The 19,111-nt window shown below is 44.7% G+C and overlaps 1 protein-coding gene across 2 annotated transcripts in view; it reads left to right on the forward strand.

Moving 5' to 3' along the window:
• The window catches only part of ctdp1 (CTD (carboxy-terminal domain, RNA polymerase II, polypeptide A) phosphatase, subunit 1), a 285,110-nt gene that overhangs the window by 130,114 nt on the left and 135,885 nt on the right, over positions 1-19,111 (forward strand). The window lies entirely within an intron of this gene.

Here is a 19,111-nt window from a genome sequence, read left to right on the forward strand (position 1 = left end):
TTAAACCTCATCAATAATCTTCAAAAGTGTTTAATGTATCAAATTTAGAAATATGTAAAACTTCATTTTCCAAAAAACATTTAAGCGAATTTTCAGTCTTGCTGTGCAATCAAACTAATTTTGCTTTTATTTTGTTCACAGTTGATGCAGGCACTATAATTTAAAACTAAAAAGCTGCTTCTGTAGTGATTTAATGCGATTTGGATTTGATTCAGTAAAGTAGATGTGCACAACAAGACAGAGACTGATATTTTAAAAGAAGCATTTGCATTAATATTGTTCCCTTAAATAAAAGAATGGCTGTGAGTCTTTTAAAGGGAGAAAGAAAGATGCCAGATAGGAGCCATTAAAAGACTGAGGAGGGAGTGAGAGTGGGTTGTAAAATAGCAGCGAGACAGAGACAGAATCTTAAGTGGTTGTGTTTCAGACTGTGTAGTCCAGAGCGGAAAATTGATGGAGAAGAGGAGTCCAAGAATGAAGCCAAGCTTGACAGATGATGTAGATTAGGTTTTTCCATATGTCGCAGATCGGGAAAGAAAGAAAACAAATAGCAGCAGATTCTGGCAGAAGCGGGGTCTTATTTATTTCCGACGTAGTCCAATGCAGAAGCGTGGGGCTGGATTTCACGGGGAGGGATAGCGCTCGATTGCTGCCTCCCCCACCCACCCACCACACCCCGTGACTAAAAAATGTCAGCCAGAAACTGACTGCTGGGAAAATGTCTACCCCGCAGCCATAACCAGCTGCGGCAGCAACGATAAGGAACGTTTGAGACTTCCGCTCCTCACTGGGAGGAAGTCCCGCCCTTGGAAACACCACAGCTCAGTAGTGGCACCACTGGGACTGCAAGTAGGCCCAGGATGAAGGCCCCAATGGCTCTTGGCTTCAGGTAAGTCAGGGGTATTGGGCAGGGAAGGATTGTGCACCATGTGGGGTGAGGTGGGGGGAGCGATGGGTGTGGGATATGGATTTTTCACTGCAGGCTGCCACTCTCACCTGTCTGTTCATGCCAACCATGTTATTACGTGAGCAGTGTAACATTGGGGTCAATTGGCTTGTAAACAAGCTCAATTGACCCTTAATTATTTATTTACATAGGGCCTCCCCCCCCCACCCCTGTCACTGGGGGACAACTTGGGTGTGGGCGGGAAGGTAGTTAGCCTCTCCTCATATTTGATGTACTCCTTCCCCCACCCCAAGAGGTGTCAGCTGTGGCTCAGTTCATAGCACCCTCGCCTTTGAATCAGAGGGTTGTGGGTTCATGTCCCACTCCCGGAAACCAAGAACTGTGATTGTACTCGAAAGAGTTACAATCTGTGACTGTTGATAACTCGAAAGAGTTTCCCCCACCCCAGACGAAAACATGTCCGATTGGTTGGGTGGGGGTGGGGGTCTGTAAAATCCAGCCCATGGTCTGATCTGGTGAAGCCTCGGAGCTTAAAGCCAGATCAGGGAGAAAATCTGCAGCCAGGTCTTGTTCAGATCTAACAAGGTGTGTTGGGGATGGACTTTGAACCATTAGAGAGCGAGGCTGCTTCTTCACATCACCTTACGATTTTAGACAGTATTTCATTGGCAGTTTAATGAATGGATTCGGCATTCATTTGCTCTGGTGGAATTGCTAAGTTACTCAGTGACAAGTGTTATAGATTTGGTCCCTGGAAATCATTTTGTTTTTTTTTTAAGTGAGGGCCTTGTTAAGAATAGAAAAAAAATGAATTGTCAAATAAGAGTTGAGTTTCAACTATAACTGCAGTGTGGAATTTGCACCCATTTTTTTCCCCTTCATTTTTTCATGGGATGTGGGTGATGCTGACGTTTGTTGCCCATTGGCTTGCTGAACTATTTCAGAGGGCATTTAAGAGTCAACTACATTGCCGTGGGCCTGGAGTCACATGTAGGCCAGACCAGGTAAGGAAGGCAGACTTACTGAATTAGTAAACCAGGTGGGCTTTTAACCACATGATAGCCTCATGGTCACCATTACTGAGACTAGCTTTATATTCCAGATTAATTAATTGAATTTAAATTCCACCAGCTTCCCAGAGCATTGGCCTGGGCCTCCAGATTACGGGTCCAGTGACGTTACGACTATGCCACTGTCTCCTCCTAGCCTTTGAATAGAATCATGGAAAGCTTATGGCACAGGAAGAGGCCACTTGGCCCATCGTGTCTGTGCCAGCCAAAAAAAACGAGCCACCCAGCCTAATCCCACTTTCCAACATTTGGTCCGTAGCCCTGCAGATTACAGGCACTTCAATGTACATCCAGGCACCTTTTGAATGAGATGAGGGTTTCTGCCTCTACTACCCTTTCAGGCAGTGACTTGCAGATCTGTGCTACCCTCTGGGTCAAAATGCTTTTTCCTCATCTCTCCTCTAATCTTTCTACCAATCACTTTAAATCTTTGTCCCTCGTTACTGACCTCTCTGCTAAAGTAAATAGGCCCTTCCCATCCACTCTATCCAGGGCCCTCACAATTTTGTACATCTCAATCTAATCTCCCCTCAGCCTCCTCTGTTCCAAGGAGAACAACCCCTTTCTATCCAATCTTCCCTCATAGCTGTAATTTTCCAGTCTTGGCAACATCCTTGTAAATCTCCTCTGTACCCTCTCTAGTGCAATTACATCCTTCCTGTAATGAGGTGACCAGAACCGCACACATTACTCAAGTTGTGGTCTAACTAACGTTTTATATAGTTTCAGCATAACTTCCCCGCTCTTAAGTTCTATGCCTTGGCTAATAAAGGAAAGGATTCCACATGCTGCCTTAACCTAACCACCTAATTACCCTGTCCTGCTACCTTCAGAACTCTGTGGACATTCACTCCAAGGTCTCTCACTTCCTCTACACCTCTCAGTATCCTCCCATTTGTTGTGTATTCTTTTGCCTTGTTTGACCTCCCCAAATGCATCACCCCACACTTCTCCAGTTTGAATTCCATATAACACTTTTCTGTCCACCTGACCAGCTCTTTGATATCCTGCAGTCTACAGCAATCCCCCTCACTATCAACCACGTGGTTAATTTTTGTGTCATCTGCCAGCTCCTTGATCATTGCCCCTACATTTATGTCCATATTCTTAATATATACCACGAAAAGCAGGGGACCTATTACTGAGCTCTGCAGAACCCCACTGGAAACAGCCTTCCAGTCAAAAAAAACACCCGTCAACAATTACCCTTTGTTTCCTGCCACTGAACCAATTTTGTATCCAACTTGCTCCATTCCCCTGGATCCCATTGGCTTTATTTTTTAAAACCAATCTGCCATGTGGGATTTTGTCAAAAGCCTTGCTAAAATCCATATAGACCACATCAATGGCACTACCCTCATCAATCCTCCTTATTACTTCCTCACAAAATTCAGTCAAGTTAGTCGGGCTCGACCTTCCCTTAACAAATCCACGCTGAATATCCTTGATCAATCCTTGCCTTTCCAAGTGACAGTTTATCCTGCTTCTCAGAATTGATTGGAATAATTTGCCCACTACCGAGGTTAGACTGACTGGCCTGTAATTATTCGGTCTATCCCTCGTTCTCTTTTCAAACAAACGTACAACGTTAGCAGACATCTGGCACCCCACCTGTATCCAGTGAGGATTGGAAAATGATTGTCAGACCTTGCGCTATTTCCACCCTGACTTCTTTTAACAGCCTGGGCCACATTTTACCTGGCCCTGGTGACTTATCCACTTTCAAGGATGCTAACCCTTGTTAATACTTCCTCTCTCCCCATGTTTATCAAATCCAATACTTCACACTCCTCCTCCTTGACTACAGTGTCTGCATCATCTGTGAAGACAATCTCAAAGTATTCATTAAGAACCATACCCACAACTTAACACCTCTACACACAGGTTACCTCTTTGGTCTTTTATGGGCCCTACTCTTTCCTTAGTTATCCTCTTCCTCTTAATGTATTGATAAAACATCTTTGGGTTCAGCTTAATTTTGTTTGCCAATATTCTTTCAGGCCCTCGCTTTGCTTTCCTAGTTTGCTTTTTGATTCCACCCTCCCACTTTCTATATTTCTCCCAGCTTTCTATATTATTGAGTTCTCGGTGCCTGACATAAGCTTTCCTTTTTTGCCTCATCTTACTCTTTAAGCTCCTTGACATCCAGGGGTCTCTATGTTTGACCATTCTACCCTTTTTCTTTGTGGGAACATGTTTACTTTGAACCCCTTGAATCTCCCCTTTGAATGCCTCTCGCTGCTCTGACACTGATTTACCTTCAAGTCGCTGTTCCGGTCCACTTTTGCTAATTCACTCCCCAGCTCAGTAAAATTGGCCTTGCCCCAGTTTAGAACTTTAACTTCTGTTCTATCTTTCTCCTTTTTCCATAATTATGTCAAAGCTAACTGGATTATGATCACTACCAACAAAATGCTCCCCCACTGCCACCCCTCCTACCTGTCCAGCTTCATTACCTAAAACTAAGTACAGAAGTGCACGCTGTCTTGTTGGACTTGCTACATACTGGCCAAAAAAGGTTCTCGTGAATGTAGCTTAAGAACTCTGTTCCCTCCATTCCTTTCACACTAAAGCAATTACAGTTAATATTGGGGTAGTTAAAATCCCCGATTATTACTGCCCTATTGTTTTTCCACTTTGCAGAGATTTGCCCACAGATTTGCTCTGCTATCTCCCTCTGACTGTTTGGGGGTCTGTTGTACACTGCCAGTAGTGTGACTGCCCCTTTTTTTGTTCCTAAGCTCAATCCATAAGGCCACAATTGACGATCCCTTTAACATGTCATTCCCCCACCCCCCTTGCAAAACATTGCTGTGATTGAGAAAGGTTCCTGATCAGCACCTAAACTGTGTAACGTGGAACAGACATAAAACATCAGCTGTGGTAGTTAAAACTATATTCCCTGATGGGGCCGAGTTTTCAGTATAAATTGTTATTTCAAGATATTTTACTGATCTCCCATGATGTGGCTCATGGGCTGTCTAATGTTCAGACCATGGTTATGACGTTTAACTGCAATGTCGTATCTTCCCCTGCAACTCGGACTAACCTCTGAAGGTCATTGCTCAGGTACTGTCACAAGTCAGAACTCAAGTGGTAAGGAATGTAGAAATTAATTGTGAAAGTAGGACTAGCCATATAAATACTGTGGCTACAAGGGCTGGTCATAGGCTAGGAATCCTGAGGTGAGCAACTCACCTTCTGACTCCCCACAACCTGTCCACCATCTACAAGGCACAAGTCAAGAGTGTGATGGAATACTCTCCACTTGTCTGGATGAGTGTAGCTCCAACAACACTCAAGAAGCTCTACAACATCCAGGACAAAGCAGCCTGCTTGATTGGCATCCCATCGACAATTATTCACTCCCTCCACCAATGACGCACAGTAGCAGCAGTGTGTACCATCTACAAGGTGCACTGTAGAAACTTACCAAGCCTCCTTAGACAGCACCATCCAAACCCACAACCACTACCATCTAGAAGGACAAGGGCAGCAGACACACGGGAACACCATCACCTGGAAGTTCCCCTCTATGTCACTCACCATCCTGACTTGGAAGTATATCATTGTTCCTTCACTGTCGCTGGGTCAAAATCCTGGAACCCCCTCTCTAACAGCGCTGTGGGTCTACCTACACCACATGAACTGCAGTGGTTCCAGAAGGCAGCTCACCACCACCTTCTCAAGGGCAACTAGGGATGGGCAATAAATGCTGGCCCAGCCAGTAACACCCACATCCCATGAATGAATTAAAAAAAGGCAAGCCTCCAATTGCGAACTACTTAAGCACACATGAAGACCATGAATCAAACATGAGGAGTGAAAAAAAAATGTACCAATAAAACAAAGAAAAAAAGGAATGAATCGAATCACTATAAAATATTTTTGGGGTCTTTTTTGGCTGCCATCCTGGTTTCTTCACACATTTTGTAAAGATATTAGAAGATCTGCAACAGTTAGAAGATGATTAAGCTTCTGCAATAGCATTTTCTTTGCTTGCCTAAACCTCTTGTTTTCTGTCACCTGTGTGAGAAACCTGACTCTCAAGTTTGAATGGGGTTCACATAGAGTTAGCTGTGCATTGAAGAACCTCAACAGGGCAACAGGCTGGAGCTTCCAGTCCAAATCAGCGCCTAACACTTCTTGAACGTTCCTCATGATGCAACCACGAAATTGGTCATTAACAAAAGGGTGACAGAAGTTGCGGGTTGTCAGCCTCATCCTCTTAAGTGGAAAGGTTCTGAGAGTTAAACCTTTGAACGGAACTGTCATTAGTTTCTTGGTTTAATTTGACATAAAACATCAGAACAAGATGAAGCATGAACTGTTAAACTTTTTCTGAGGTAACTTTGAAAGCAAAGTTTGCATGGTATAATAATTCAGCAGCTACACTTGCTGAGTACGGTAAGATGGATAATGACTCAAAGGGGATCTGAATAGTTTACTTTTGTTCAGACTACAGTATCAAGGATTAGACCCGCAAAGCGGATTATTCAGATTTGAGGGCAAATTCTCAATAAAAGTCTTGAGTTTTATACAGTTTATCTTTGTTAACATTTAAGCGCTGTGGCAAAAACATAAGAAGAAATAGTGCAAATGCATTTGACATTTCAAACATGGCTTGGTGTTCGCAAAAGGTATGAAGGAAGATATTTCTCCTACAATGAGGAAAGAAGATTCACTGCTATTTTCCGGGAACCAGTCAGGCTGGGCTGGGGTGGGGCAGAGGGAGAACATTTACACCACCGTCTTCGGAGAGCACTCTTACAAATTTCTTTCCAATTCCTTTCAGTAGAGGTGAACACCACTCTGCACAATTTTCACACACCAGCACTCCCTCCCACAGCACTGTGCAGTGAAGCCATACCGCAGCATTTTGTACAACTTTTGCAGCAGCTAATGCACTTTTTAAATGAGCTGGTAGCTTTCGGAGGCTTTGGTTTGTGGCTGGAAGGCCGGAGATTAGCAATTACTGCAAAACCCATTGTTGGGAGGGGAGAGTAAGTATTTCTTCTAGTATTGCAGACTCAAACAAATACCCAGTTTGGGCAGGTGGAATTGCATTGTTCATGAGTATAATTAAATGTAATCACAGTTTTGCTTTGCAAAATGGGGTTTCTTTGCAAAGAAGTCAGTGCAGTACTCCTGTGGATAAGGCTACTGCTATGCAGTTTTAGAATTTACAATCTGAATGTTCTCTGTCTGAAGCAAATGGTCTAATTCTGCAGTCCTGTTACTTGTTTTGCATCTTTTAAAATATTGAGTGTCTCATCAAACATACTTTTTAAAAGATGCTAGAAATCACATTTCTACCCCACCTGACCATTTTATTGAAATTATTCTTAATATTTACAGGCGTGGCTGAGCTTCTGGCTGCATAACTGTTTCATCAGGAGGTCTTCTTACTTCTTCTGTAATATCTTTTGCCTCACCCATCAGCTGCTGAAACGATCATGCACACCTATGTCACCAGTTGACTACATTCACTTCCAATTTAATGGCCACATCCCTACCGATCTCTGTCACCTCCTCCAGCTCCCCAGGGCTCCCCATTCTCCGACTCTAGGCCTCCTGGATATCCCCCCTCCTTCCTTTCCTCTCCTGTTGACAGCCCTGCCTGCAGCTGCCCAGAGCCCCGTGCTCTGGAATTCCCTCCCCAGAATGCTTCACCTCCCACTCCTCCCTTAAGACCCTCCTTAAAAACCCACCACCTTAATTACACTTTTGGCCATCCCCTCCTAATATCCCCCACCTTTTAATTTGACCATCCGTTTTTCTGTTCAACTACATCCCTCCATCAAAGGAAAATGCAAATTCTGTGCAAACGCCCAGCTTTCAGAACACCGTACATTTATCACCAGTTTGCTTAGTTACTCCCAAGTATTAGACGGAGCACATTTCAGCAAATGAACTTCTCAGCTGTTCAGGAAGTAAAGTGCATCTGAATTCAAAAGCCTCTGGGCATAATTTAGCATGCAAGGTGATCTTAATTGAATGGGATATGTTGCCTGCAATGTACCTGTGTATTGGAGCTGTTAAACTTCTGTACCTTCATGACTTTGTCAGTGTGTAATTTATGGCAATTATTATGTCTTTGGTATTTGGCTTCATGTTGAGTCTGGCTCCACCTCAGATAGGTGGGGGAAGGAACTAGCGATTCATCTTGCACTTTATTAAATTTATTAGTAGCTGCAGACTAATCACCCTGTTGAGTTTTGATACGATGCTTCCTCCTTTCAGTTCTAACCGCTCCACTGGGATGTGACCTATTGCATCACTGCTTCAACGCCTTGTTGAGGGCCATAATTCACATTTCACAGTGATGTTGTTAAGGAGACGTCTTGAGGGGAAAACATTTGTGCTCTAACTATTCCACCGCACTGATGGAAAAACGCTCTGTATTAAAAGAAAACACATGTTGAATTCCCCTTAGACCACACAGATCTGTTGCTGTTCATTGAACGCCCTCCAATTTGTTCCAATTATCGATTAAGGTTCCACCCCCTCCCCCCCCCCAACCAACCCTGGCTCCAATCGTTTTAACAGAAAGGGAGGCCTGGCCTGAGTAATCCCTTGAGCTTTCTCTCCCATTTCCTACATTGCAACAGTGCTGCACTTCTGAGGGAGTGCCGCAGTGTCAGAGGTGCTATCTTTTTCATGAAATGTTATGCCCGAGGTTCCCCGTCTGCCCCCTCAGATGGGAGGAAAAGACCCGACGGCGCTATTTCACAGAAGAGCAGAGGGAGTTATCTCTGGTGTCCTGGCCAAAATTTATCCTTCAACTAACAACACTAAAACTAGAACATTGTCACATTGCTGTTGGGTGCTTGCTGTACACAAATTAGCTACCAGGTTTATTACTCTTCAGAAGTCCTTCATTTTTTGTTAAGCGCTTTGTGAAGCCCTGAGGTCATGAAAGGTGCCGTATAGATACAAGATTTTTATTGAGAATGGGAAGGGTTAATCATTATAAAGAAAGAGCAAACTTGCATACCACTGGGCATCCCAATTACAGTCAATTAAGTACTTTTGCAGTGTAGCCACTGTTGTAATGTAGGAATTGTTGAAAAAACTAAAGGGATTATGCTGCAAGTACAAGGAAAATCTTTGATGTATAACACATAAGACAAAAGAAAACCAATTATTTTATTGAACTTGGCAAAATGTCAAAGTAGCTTCAGCTGAGATATTGGAAATTATTCCCAGTGTGGGTGCTAAGTGGGTGTGCACACACACACATATAGGGACAAACATACACACACGTATAGAGACAAACACATATCAGTACTTTATATAAAAACAAAAGCTTGGGGATTGTTCAAAACCAGTGTTGTGGATTGTGTTTTATTACCAGCGAACAACATTAAAAGCTTCCCTCTGTGGAGTGTTAACTGGATCCAAGCCGGAACCAAGACAGCGTTTTTCTTTTACTGAGAGTTTATTGACTTGTTCAATCTCTCAGCTCTTCTCTCACTCAACCCAGTGTCCCAGCTATCCCCTACCTATATGCGCTTTTGAGAAAAAAACAATAATAAAATAAGAGGGGTGATGGCCCCTAATGTGGTACAGTAACAAAATTAAAACTCTAAAAGGAAACTTAATGAATTAAATTTAAATAGTGTTTCAGCCCTGACGATGCTCTCCAGACCCCGCGGTGCCCACTGGTTGCTGAAGGTCTCGAGCGTACCAGTGGACACTTAGCCACGAACATAGCTGCGGAAGAGGGGCAGACAGTCAGGATGGACGACCCCCTCAACCCCCCCCCCCCCCCCGCCCCTGCTGTCTGGACCTGTTAATGGCCACCTTAGCCAGGCCCAGGAGCAGGCAAGGAGGTCCTCCTCTCTCCTCACCTCCCACCTCCACCTCCACACCAGGTGACCAAAGATCAGGAGCGTGGGGGCGGAAGTGGAACCAAAATTTGAGGAGCAAATTCAAATAATCAGAAAAGGGGCTGAAACCTCTGGCAATCTATAACAAAATGGAACACGCATTCCTCAAGGCCGCAGAAATCACAGGCGGCCTCTGCACGCTCCTATTGCACAGAACAGCTGCATGCAACACCCTCCACCCCAAAATCCCTGATAGTAAAAGGGAGGACTCCCACATAGAGAGCCTTCCGCTGGGGGCCCCTGCCACCTTCGGACTGTAGGACAGAACACGTAGGAGACGCAGCAACCAATATGCGCACGGTAAGGTCCCACAAAACAGCCATGCGATAATAGCCAAGTAATATGTGTTTTTTTTTATGATGTTGCTTGAGAGATAAATATTGGCCAGGGACACACCCCTGCTCTTCTTTGAAATAATGCCATGGCATTTTGACATCAGCCAGACAGGGCTTTGGTTTAGCACCGTGTCTGAAAGACTGCCCTTCCACACTGCAGCACTCGCTCAGTACTGCACTGGAGTGCTAACCTGGATTATGTGCTCAGGCCTCTGGAGTGGGCCTGGAACCCACGACCTTCTGACTCAGAGACAAGAGTGCTACGCTCTGAGTTACAGCTGGCACGATAGTGGAATACGCTGGAATTACCCTCTCTTCCCTTCTCTTCCCCCCCGCCCCCCCCAACCTCCCAACTCAAGGAAGAATCGAAAATAGAAGTTTCCCGGGCAGATTATTGAAAAGTGCAAGGAGACTGGGAAGGGGTGAGATGCCGAGACCGGATCAGGCAAGGAAGGAAATTCAGGAGAGATTTCAGTCAAACAAATTGTAAGAGGGATTGCAAGTCGAACCAGATAGATTAAAACGTTCGAGTAACCAAATAAATGTGGTTTGTACAGTGCAGTTGCCTTCAGAAGCTCGATTGTCCTGACAACTAATTTGTTGTCAAAGGTAGAGGAATAGCACATTATGGGGAAACATCCAGGGAGAGAAAAAGAACTGCTTTGTAACGAAGGTCAAGTAAAGCACTGAGCTATACACTTTGGGCAATGTTGAAGGGTAACAAATGATTGCATTCAGTGGATGTTCCCTTCATCATTTTGTACCTCTTGAAATAATCCATTTACATCACAATCCTGGGGGTATAGATGCTGCGAAGCAACATGAAGATTTGATTTTCAAGCCAAGTGTTCACCGCACATTTTAGATTGGTCGGGGGGGAGTGGGGGATGGGTGGGCGGTGGTTGTTGTGGTGGGACTTGAGCCTTTACCCATGCAATGGATTGTGAAATCTGGGAAATGGATTAAACCATAAATAAATTTCAGTTTTGGTCTTTACAGTGTGATTGTAAATACATCTTCTGCTGCCACATTTGTGCAAGTGAGTCATCTAATTTATGTATCAGAGTTTGCAGTGAGGAACAGTACAATACACACAAATGTATTCTCTTCTTAACCAATGCTTGACCAGAACTGCGATTTGTAGCCACGATGAGAGATGCTAGAGTGTTAATTGTATTCGCTGAGCAGTACGGAGGACATGCACAGTGCACACCTCCAGAAAAGTTGATATGTAAATAATGAAACCTTGAGGTCAGTGCCTTGTGGGACTCCTCACTATCAGGAGAAGGGAGGAATATGATTTCATTAGCAGTGATTTTTGTAGTCATCTGAGCAAGTGCACACTTTTGGATGACCGTATCATTTATTACCGACAGACATGAGCTACGCTTTGATTTGTGGTTCATTATCGGCATCTATTACACGACTGTGTTGTTTCAAGTCCATCTGTGAGAGGTGTCAGGGAAACATTTCCAATATTGGCTTTGGAATTTGTCCGCCGGACTAAATGGGGAAGAAAGAACAATGCACGTCGATGTAAATTTAGATTTAATCTTAATAATGTTGATGCAAACCCATTTAAAATACTTGTGTTCATGGCAGTGTCAGTGTCAGCCTCTGAGTCAGAAGGTAGCGTATTCAAGCCCAACTCCAGAGACTTAAGGATGTATCTAGGGTAACATTTCAATTCGGTACTGAGAGAGTGCAGCACTGTCAAAGGTGCAGTTTTTTTGGGTGCGACGTTAAATTAAGACCCTGTCTTCTCCCTCAGGTGAACATAAAAGATCCTGTGGCCCTGTTCAAGGACGTGGTGGGGATTTTCCTCGTACCCTGTACCAGGAAGACCCCCACCACTTCTATCCCTCAACCCGCATCATTTTAAACAGATATTCTGATTGTTTATCTCATTGCCTATTGTGGGACGGCGTTGTGTCCGAGTTGGCTGCTATGTTGGCCTGCAGTACAACAAAAACCTTAAAAAGAAAAGTACATCATGGTTGTGAATACACCCTGAGGCCATGAAAGGTAAATTACAAGCATGAGTGCTCCTGCAGTCTGCACAAGAAAACCAAGGGCCCTTTTCACATGGGGTGGTCCCTTCACCCCTCCCCGTGAATAAGGCCAGGCACTCGAAACAAACTGCAAGTCGAAACAGGAAAAGGGATGTCCTTTTAATAATTGATTAGCTACCCAGGCATAAAGGCTGTTTCCAGTGGGGCTCCGCAGGGCTCAGTACCAGGTCCCTTGCTTTTTGTGGTGCATATTAATGATTTGGATGTAAATGTAGGGGGGAATGATCAAGAAGTTTGCAGATGATGCAAAAATTGGCTACGTGGTAGATAGTGAGGAGGATTGCTGTAGACTGCAGGAAGATATCAATGGACTGGTCAGGTGGGCAGAAAAGTGTTAAATGGAATTCAACCCAGATTAGTGTGAGGTGATACATTTGGGAGGTCAAAGAAGGCAAAGGATTATGCAATTAATGGGAGGATACTGAAAGGTATAGAGGAAGTCAGAGACCTTGGAGTGAATGTCCACAGATCCCTGAAAGTAGCAGGACTGGTTAATAAGGTGGTGAAGAAGGCATGTGGAATCCTTTCCATTATTAGCCAAGACATAGAATATAAGAGCAGGGAGGTTATGCTGGAACTATATAAAACACTAGTTAGGCTACAACTTGAGTACTGTGTGCCGTTCTGGTCACCTCATTACAGAAAGGATGTAATTGCACTAGAGAGGGTACAAGAGGATATTAACCAGGATGTTACCAGGACTGGAAAATTGCAGCTATGAGGAAAGATTGGATAGAAAGGGGTTGTTCTCCTTGGAACAGAGGAGACTGAGGGGAGATTAGATTGAGATGTACAAAATTGTGAGGGCCCTGGATAGAGTGGATGGGAAGGGCCTCTTTACTTTAGCAGAGCGGTCAGTAACGATGGGGCATAGATTTAAAGTGATTGGTAGAAAGATTAGAGGGGAGATGAGGAAAGTTTTTTTTCAGATGGTTGTGGGGGTCTGGAACTCACTACCAGCAAGGGGAGTTAGAGGCAGAAACCCTCATCTCATTGAAAAGGTGTCTGGATATGCACCTCAAGTACCGTTACCTGAAGGGCTACGGACCAAATGCTGGAAAGTGAGGTTATAGTCTGGGTGGCTTGCTTTTCGGCCAGCACAGACACGATGGGCCAAGTGGCCTCTTCTCTAAACTCCCTACGATTCTGTGTGAAATATATTTAAGTACAAAATTTAAAAATAGCTTCATAAGGAATCGTGTGGACTCGTTTTCATCATGTTATATTCATGATGCAGTATTTATGGAAGGGTATATTTCTACAGCAATTTAGCACACGTCAGATCGGGGACAACATCACCATATCCAAGTGCTATCCCACCTCCTCGAGGGCTGGTTTTTGGACCGGGTCACTTGTTTGTGGTCTCTGACTGGTGGAAATCCCAATGGAAACAGCCGTGCCTTCCATCTGTAGGACTGGTTTGTGAAAAGTCTTTAGTAAAGGCCTCCCTGAAATTCTCTGCCTAAGAGAGCTGTGAAGGCTGAGTCATTGAATATATTCCAGGCTGAGACAGGCAAATTCTTGAACTACAGGCGAGTCCAGAATAATGGAGAACAGACAGGAAAGTGGAGTTGAAGCCAAGGTTTGGCGGTGGGGGGTGGTGATGAGGTTTCGCAAAAAATCCAAAGGCCGCCTGGCCAATTCGCCTGCCCGCCAAGCGTAAGGTTGGCCAGACAGCAAAAAATTTCATCTAATTATGACTTTAATGGCCTTAATAGACTCCTGCGTGCGCCCGCCGACCGAAATATCCACGCGAGCGCGCAATGATGTCAGGACGCTCGCCCAATGTCATCGCACATCGTTTCACGCTCATTCCTCGGGCACGCGCCCGCTCGACAAGCGAAATATTCTGCCCCTGGAATTAGAAGCCTGATGATGACCATGAAACCATTGTTGTAAAAACCCATCTGGTTCACTAATGTCGTTTAGGGAAGGAAATCTGTTGTCCTTACACAGCCTGGCCTAAGTGTGACTCTGGATCCTCAGCAATGTGGTTGACTCTTAAACGCCCTCTGAAATGGCCAAGCAAGCTACTCTGTTGTATCAAACTGCTTAAAAAGTCTAAAAGGAATGGAACCGGACAGACCACTTAGCGTCGACCTAGACACCGAAAAGACAACAGCAAACTCAGCCCTGTCGACCATGCAAAGTCCTCCTTACTAACGTCTGGGGCCTAGTGCCAAAATCGCGAGAGTTGTCGCACAGACGAGTCGAGCAACAGCCTGATGTAGTCATACTCACAGAGTCATACCTTACAGACAATGTCCCAAACACCATCATAACCATCTCTTCAGAGGTGGCAGCACAGGGGTATACAATCGGGAGGGAGTTGCCCAGGATGTTCCCAACATAACTCCGGATCCCATGAAGTCTCATGGGCAAGGAAACACCCTTCTGATTACCCCGACTCTCAGCTGATGAATCAGTGCTGAACACAACTTGGAGGAAGCACTGAGGGTGGAAAGGGCGCAGAATGTACTCTGGGTGGGGGACTTCAATGTCCATCACCAAGAGTAGCTCAGTAGCACGGCTACTAACCGAGCTGGCCAAGTCCTAAAGAACGTGGCTGCTAGACTGGTTCAGCGACAGGTGTTGATGGAACCAGCAAGAGAGAAAAACATACTTGATCTCATCCTCACCAATCTGCCTGCCGCAGATGCATATGTCCATGACAGTATCAGTAGGAGTGACCACCGCACAGTTATTGTGGAGGCAAAGCCCCATCTTCACATTCAGGATACCCTCCATCGTGTTGTGTGGCACTACCACCGTGCTAAGTGGGACAGATTTTGAACAGATCCAGCAATTCAAGACTGGACATCCATGAGGCACTGTGGGCTATCAGCAGCAGCAGAATTGTTCTCCACCGCAATCTGTAACCTCATGGCCCGGCATATCCCCCACTCTACAATTACCATCAAGCCAAGGGATCAACCCTGGTTCAATGAAGAGTGCAGGAGGGCATGCTAGGAGCTGCACCAGGCATATCTAAAAATGAGATGTCAACCTGGTGAAGCTACAACACAGGACCACTTGTGTGCCAAACAGCATAAGCAGCAAGTGATAGACAGAGCTAAGCAATTCCACAAAAAGTATATCAGACCCAGGCTCTGCAGCCCTGCCACATCCAGTCATGAATGGTGGTGGACGATTAAACAACTCGCTGAAGGAGGAGGCTCCACAAGTATCCCCATCCTCAATGATGAGGGCACTCAGCACATAAGTGCAAATGATAAGGCTGAAGCATTTGCAACAATCTTCAGCCAGAAACGCCAGGTGGATGACTTATCTCGGCCTGCTCCAGAGGTCCCGAGCATCACATGCCAGTCTTCTGCCAATTCCATTCACTCCACGTGATATCAAGAAACGGCTGAAGGCACTGGATACTGCAAAGGCTATGGGCCCTGATAATATTTCGGCAACAGTACTGAAGACTTGTGCTCCAGAACTTGCTGTGCCCCCACAGCCAAACTATTCCAGTACAGCTACAACAATGGCATCTACCCGGCAATGTGGAAGATTGCCCAGGTATATCCTGTACACAAAAAGCAGGACAAATCCAACCCGGCCAATTACTGCCCCATCAGTATACTTTCGATCATCAGTAAAGTGATGGAAGGGGTCATCAACAGTGCTATCCAGTGGCACTTGCTTAGTAATAACCTGCTCACTGGGTTCTGCCAGGGCTACTCAGCGCCTGACCTCATTACAGCCTTGGTTCAAACATGGACAAAGGAGCTGACAAAAGAGGTGAGGTGAGAGTGACTGCCCTTGACATCCAGGCAGCATTTGGCCATGTGTGGCATCAGGAGCCCTGGCAAAACTGGAGTCAATGGGAATCCAGTGGAAAACTCTACACTGGAGTCATACCTAGCACAAAGGAAGATGGTTATGGTTGTTGGATGCCAAGCAACTCAGTTCCAGGACTACAGGAATGCCCTTGGCCCAACCATCTTCAGCTGCTACATCAATGACCTTCTTTCCATCATAAGGTCAGAAGTGGGGATGTTCACTGATGATTGCACAATGTTCAGTATCATTCGTGACTCCTTAGATACTGAAGCAGTCCATGTCCAAATGCAGCAAGACCTGGACAAGAACCAGGCTTGGGCTGACAAGTGGCAAGGAACATTCCTGCCACACAAGTGTCAGGCAATGACCATCTCCAACAAGAGAGAATCTTACCATGTCCCCTTGACATTCAATGGCTTTACCATCACTGAATACCCCACCATCAACATCCTGGGGGATAAGTACCATATAAGTACTATGGCTACAAGAACAGGCCAGAGACTAGGAATCCTGTGGCGAGTAACTCACCTCCTGACTTCCCAACGTCTGTCCACCATTTATAAGGCATGAAGCAGGAGTGTGAAGGAATATTCTCCACTTGCCTGGATGAGTGCAGCTCCAACAATGCTCAAGATGTGCGACACCATCCAGGACAAAGCAGCCTGTTTGATTGGCACCCCATCCACAAACATTCACTCCCTCCACCGCCGATGCACAGTGACAGCAGTGTGTACCATCTACAAGATGCACTGTAGCAACTCACCAAGACTCCTCAGAGAACATCTTCCAAACCCACAATAACTCCATCTAGAAGGACAAGTGCAGCAGACGCATGGGAACATCACCACCTGAAAGTTCCCCTCCAAACCACTCACCATCCTAACTTGGAAATATATCGCGTTCCTTCACTGTCTCTGGGTCAAAATTCTGGAACTCCCTCCCTGTCAGCACTGCATGTCTCTACACTTCAAGGACTGCAACGGTTCAAGAAGGCAGCTCATCACCACCTTCTCAAGGACAATTAGGGATGGGCAGTAAATACTAGCCTAGTCAGCAATGCCCAGATCCCATGATGAGCTGAATTGCCTAATCCTATTTCTTAAGTTCTTGGCTCGAGCAAAGACTCCTTGATATTTCGCACTACTGGGTGAATGTCATGCACATTGTGTTTTGACTGGCAACTGTCCCACAGTTTGCTTAATCCACATGGGATGAGTGGGAGTAGGATTTCAACATCTTGGAGCAATGCATCTTGTTGTGTTAGTCTGTACAAATATCCATTGTTTATTGTTATACAGTGAAACAAAGAATATAAGAAATAGGAGTAGGAGTAGGAGTAGACCATACAGCCCCTCGAGCCTGCTCTGCCATTCAATACGTTCATGGCTGATCTTCAGCTTCAACTCCACTTTCCTGCCCATTCCCCATATCTCTTAATTCTTGGAGCGACCAAAAATCTGTCTATCCCTGCCTTAAATGTATTCAGCAATGGAGCATCAGCAGTCCTCTGGGGTAGAAAATGCTGAGTGAAGTAATTCCTCCTCATCTCAGTCCCAAATGATTGGTCCCTTAAACCTGAGACTGTGCCCCCATTTTCTAGATTCCCAAACTAGGAGAAACAACTCAGTGTCTACCCCATCAAGCCTCTTCAGATGTTCCGTTCTTTTAAACTCTAGAGAATATTGACCCAGTTTACTCAGCCTCTTATCATAGGATAACCCCCCCTCATCCCATGGACCAATCTAGTGAGCCTTCACTGTACCGCCTCCAATGCAGGTTTATCCTTTGGTAAATAATGAGACTAAAATCTGCACACAGTTCTCTAGGTGTGGTTTCACCAAAGCCTTGTACATTTGTGGAATGACTTCTTTACCTCATACCCTAAACCCCTCACAATAAAGGCCAACATACCATTTGCCTTCCTAATGGCTTGTTGTACCTGCACGCCAACTTCCTGAGTTCCTTGTACAAGTGCACCCAAGTCCTTCTGGACATCAACATTTTCAAGTTTAATGTCTTTTAAAAATATTCTGCTTTCCTATTCTTACCAGTGAAGTGAATAACTTCACTTCCCCACATTATACTCCATCTGCCACCTTGTTCTCCACTTACTTAACCTGTCTATATCTCTTCGAACCTTATTGTGTTTTTCTCACAGAAAATGTGCAAAACCATAGTCCATTTGAACATCCACAATACCGTTGGAAGCATGTTAAAAAAATTGTCAGAATTTGGGGTTGGAAAGTGAAGTTAAAATGTTGGTAGTGCGTTCCCCAATAGGGTGTACTGAATAAACTAAAATAAACATTAGTCAGATTAATGATTGATGCTGAATGATGAGTAATGTGCAATTGTTAATTTCTCTGCACTGACACATCACAATGAAGCTCAAAATCCTTTAATAAAGCAGTTGAGACCACAACAAAATTGAAAAATGGACTTTAAATCATAGAGAATATGAATGATCAAAAAGAATTACATGTCTTTTTTTGAGCATCAGACACAAAATGCCTCAAAACAACTAGCAAACATCTGAAGTTGGATGCATGCAATGGGATACAAACTCATCGGTTGTATTTCGTTTTTTAAAAAAAATGAAATCGCTCAAAACAATTCTGATGTTTGGTTTAGGATTTTTGAAGTAGAAACGCAAATGGTTGTGGGCCTGTGAAATCGTGTTTGTATTTGAGTTTACAGGATAAATTCAGATTATTCTGCATTTAAGTTAACCGTGTTCCGCCACTGGTACACTAACGAGGAAAGTCACTGTCGTGAGAAATGGGAGCAGAAATAGGCAACCAGTTCCTCAAGACTGCTCCCCCCATGCTTTAAGATCATGGCTGATCTTATGCCTCAACTCTACTTCCCCAACTTATCCCTAAATCCCTTGATTGCCAGTGAAAGCTCAAACCAGATGAAATGAATTTGATAAGCCCTCAACATTTGGTTACACGCTTATCCCTGTACTTGGTGCAGAAACTATAGATTTAACGCGGATAAGGGCTGTTAAACATGAGCTCCTCACAGAGAGCGTACAGTCGAG

The sequence above is a fragment of the Cetorhinus maximus genome, chromosome 4 (genome assembly GCF_964194155.1).
Source record: "Cetorhinus maximus chromosome 4, sCetMax3.hap1.1, whole genome shotgun sequence".
Lineage (NCBI taxonomy): Eukaryota > Metazoa > Chordata > Chondrichthyes > Lamniformes > Cetorhinidae > Cetorhinus > Cetorhinus maximus.